This window comes from Lactuca serriola, chromosome 8, assembly GCF_051521515.1.
Source record: "Lactuca serriola cultivar US96UC23 chromosome 8, Lser_US96UC23_V15, whole genome shotgun sequence".
Lineage (NCBI taxonomy): Eukaryota > Viridiplantae > Streptophyta > Magnoliopsida > Asterales > Asteraceae > Lactuca > Lactuca serriola.
This window is the reverse complement of record NC_136415.1, coordinates 92,386,480-92,390,956: the sequence shown is the minus strand read 5'-3', so window position 1 is coordinate 92,390,956 and position 4,477 is coordinate 92,386,480.

The following is a 4,477-nucleotide window of genomic DNA, read 5'->3' as shown; positions in this document are numbered from 1 at the left end:
CCAAATGGGTTTATAGTTAGTATATCTTTTATGGGTTGATATACTTAATTCTCTATAAACAATGCTCTGATACCAATTTGTCACACCCCAAAACCAAGAACGGCGGAAACGTTCTGGGGGGGAGGACGTCATGTAAAGTATCACAACACAGTAAAAGTAAACAAGCATACAACATCATCCATTGTATTAAATATATAATTTTAATACAAGCGTGTTCTGAACAGTTATAGACACCAAAAATAATATAAATCAAAATAATAAGATGAGTCTTGGATGCGCTCCATCCTCTCAAAAGTTGGCCTCGGTACCTGTCTACTAATGACCTGAGAATACAAGTTATTTTGAAAGAGTTTATCAGCATTAAGCTGGTGAGTTCATAAGTATTTTAGTGTCAATGTTTGTTATCAAAACGTTTGAACATGTCGCAAGTGTAAGTTTGTAAAATGTATGTAAATGTTTGTAAAAGTTTGAATCTCTCAGAAAAACCTATATTTTCTATTAAAGTAGCCTTCTACCAAGGCTTAACTGTTTTGTATGTTCGTTTGTTGTAAAAGTGTGTAATTTCCCAAGTGTAACTATCATTAACAAAATATAGTTGGCACCTTAATGCTTAAGTGAAATAATCACTAAATATATGAAATGGGTAAATTATTGTAGTACTGTAGTGTTGTATTATAGGAACTACTGTTGTACTAACTACCTTAAACCGGATTTATATTAAGGTATCATGTGATTAATTGTACCATACTATTGACTGGTAACAACGACATACGAATGGACGTAAAACGGAATGACGTTTGGCACCCGCAGACCTGCAGGTCCGGCTGTAGCTAGCAGCAAGGTGTAGGATAGTCAATCCAGTATAGATCTATACGCAAAATCACGCTCTCCCTCTAAGAGAATTCTAGCTACAACTCGGGCCATGACATTTAAGGCATGCTCCGATACAGTGGATCACAATTTTTAACGTATTCATGTATATGTAATGTAATGTTACTTGTTCTAGTATCGTTGTATATATTCTCTTCCTAGTATAGTTGTATATGTTCTCCTTCTAGTATAGTTGTATATGTTCTTTCTCTAGTATAGTTGTATATGTTCTCTATCTAGTATAGTTGTATATGTACTCATAGTAATGTAATGTATATGTTCTCATAGTAATAAGTATTGACTCATGAATGAACTGACTCATTGATCTAGCAATAGTATAAGTATGATTCTATGCTACCCCGATGGTAGCCTATTAATGATGTAACTAGTATGCATGAATATGGAAGCAGTTTTATGTCTATATATGTACACATGATATATAATCAATACTTAAACGACCTTCGGACGAGTACCCGATATCCTATCAGACCACATCCAAATCGAGGAAAAGGAAACAAGGTGGAAGCCTTCCTAAGTCTTTTAAACATTGCTTATATAACTATACATATACGGGCATGCAATTTATAATAAGTGTAACAAAGTTTAAGTAAAAGTATTTGATACATAAAAGAGTTTGTAAAACAGTTTGAAGTAAAATAGTTTGATAAACAGTGTGAACAGTATTAAAATCATTGGTTTTATAGTTATTAATCACATGTGATTGATGTAATAACTATAAATATTCAACTTGTATTCCCCCCATAAAAGCATTTAAAACATTTAAAAGTATTTCAAAGGTTAATTAAAGGGGTATGAACTCACTTGTGGTGAGTGGATTGGATTGAAGTGCCGAATACTGATTTAGGTGGCAAACGGAGACTTGCACTCACGCACGAGCCTAGTTATCATATAACGAACAAGTATATAACTAATTAGCCAAATAATAACTAATAAATTTAGTTAGGACACTCTAGAACATGTAAACACTTTGTATAAGTGTTATAAGCCCTAAGGTTTGCTTCTAGATTGTTGTGGGACAAGGATAAAGGGGTTTAAAGTTCCAAAGGGCCTTATATATGTGTTTACCACTCAATAAACTCCACACAAGGAGTTTACGGTCGTAAGCCCTTGAGTTTACGGTCGTGAACTCCCAACTTGGTGGTACTTGGTGTTTTGAAGTGTTATTTGATTTCTAGAATAAGTCTTACTTGGTGGTTTAATCCTTTGGGTAGTTTAGGGCATTAATACACTCCTTTTAGGAGTTTTCGGCCCAAAGACCATTTCTTTTGGAGTTTACAACCGTAAACTCTCATGAGATGGGTATTTTTGTGCTTTCAAGTCTCTTACTCACATAGGATATGTTCTAGGTAATTGTTTTAAGCTAATGAAGGTCCTAGGCACACTTTTGTGCCCTTGATTTATGTTCACGGCCCAAGCACAATAATAGGGTCGTAAACTCCCTTTTGAAGGTGTCTTTGATGTTTTAAAGTCCACAAATTTGCTAGGATTAAATGGGGGTTAATGTCCAAGGTTTTAGGAGTGATTAGGGCACCTTTTGGCCCTTGAATTTGGAGTTCACGATCCAAGAAGTTCTTGGGCCGTGAACACCCAAAGCTTGGTGTTTTTGATTGTTTTCTAGTCTCAAATATACATACATACAAGCCTAAGCTAGTCACTTAACAAGGAAATGGGACTAGGTAGCATTTAAGCCTCATTTTGGAGTTTACTCTCCAAGAACGTTCTTGGGCGGTAAACTCCCGAATCTCACAGATTTGTTATGTAATCTATGTTATTAAGCACATAATAAGCATTATAAGACAACTAGAGAAGTGTACTCACGATTTGGGATGAAAACCCGAAGATCCGTGAGAGAGAAAATGGCTTTTCTCTAGTTGGAAATGTGCATAATGAATGAATTTGGTTCAGAATTCTATTTATAGTCCTGAGATATTTTTGACAGAAAATATTCTTATTCCTGAAATGATTTCTAATATAACAGAGTGTTGGAATGACAGTGTTGCACAAGACCATAGTGCATCCACTTTCCTGATATTTACTGAAGTGTAAACCCTGAATTACTCCAACTTATACGAAAAAGTCTGAAAATTGACTATGACTGTTATAACTTCTATTTAAGTGATATTGTTTGTACAAAATGGAAATTTCGGGTTGTCACAATGTCCGACATAAATTCCCATTCTTGAAACATCCTAAAACAATGATTAAAATTTTCATTTTTAAGATCATTAATTCCATACATCATATGCCTCAAAGTCAACCACGATACAAACTATCAAAATTGTCAGATTAAAAGTAATCATAAGTGTGGAAACATGAAGGGGATGTTGTGCCATCATGTCCGGCCCTTCCCTTTCATACTGGAAGTACCGGAGACCATAACCATAAGTTGTAAGCACAAAGTTTAGTGATCTCCCCAAAATACCACATACCAAACATACAGTTAGGCCCAACCCTAGGGTATATTCCAACACAATATACAGTACTGGGACCAGCCCTGGGGTTTCTTTCAACCCAATACACAATAATGGTGTCACACCCCCGGACCAGACGGCGGAAACGTCCGGAGACGGGTGACTTCATTGTGCAGTATCATAACAATTGAATATAAATGAAACAGAGCAATCCAAACATCATACATTGAGATATCAACTTACATTGTTTACATATTGAATTTGTCCTTTTATTTACATAAAAGAGACATAAGCAGAAAAGTTCCAAACTACAACTAAATAGTCTAGCATCAGCGTCCCTTGTTACCTGCTTACTAGATCCCTGAGAATACAAGTCGTTTTGAAAAGCGTCAACTAAAAAGTTGGTGAGTTCATAAGCATTTTTGTATAAAATAGGTTTACGCTTGTTTAGAATTGTTTTCATTGTAGCTTCAGAAAATCCGATATTTTCTATAAAATTGTTTGAAGTCTTGCTTTGAAAATCATGGGTATATGCGTGCATGTCAATACTTTGGTTCATCCTTATAAGGAGTGATCTTTGAAAAGTAGTATAGTTTGTAAAGGCGAGTTGTTTTCGAGAATCGTTCTTTTGAATATTAATAACCAACCATTTCAGAAAATCCCATATTTCCAAAAAGAATACAGTCGTAAATCTTGTTTTTCTTATCGGGTATATGTGAGTGTGTGTTCCAGTTTATCGTTATCGAAATCCTATAAAATCATTTTCCTCCAAAAAATCCTATATTTTCTGCTATAAAATGTTCGTAAGTTCTGTTTCCAATTGTGTATACTTGCATGTGTGTGTGTGTTAGTTTATCGTTTTCAAAATTGTTTACAAACGTTTTTCCCTAGAAAAATCTTATGTTTTCTTATTGGTAAAATAGCAGTATTAAGACTATAATACTTGTTAGGTGAAAGAAATCAACATGGAGATTATGGACAGTCTACGCAATGAAAAAAGACAGTCAACACAACAAATGCGGACCATCACTACCATGCGTAGAACAGTCAACACAAAGTGCCAAAATTTATTTATGTGGTTTTTCTTACATAAATTTCTAGCTAACATAACGTATTCTAGTAAGTCGTTATAACCATACTAATATGATGGAAGCCTGTTTTTGGCGTTTCTCAGG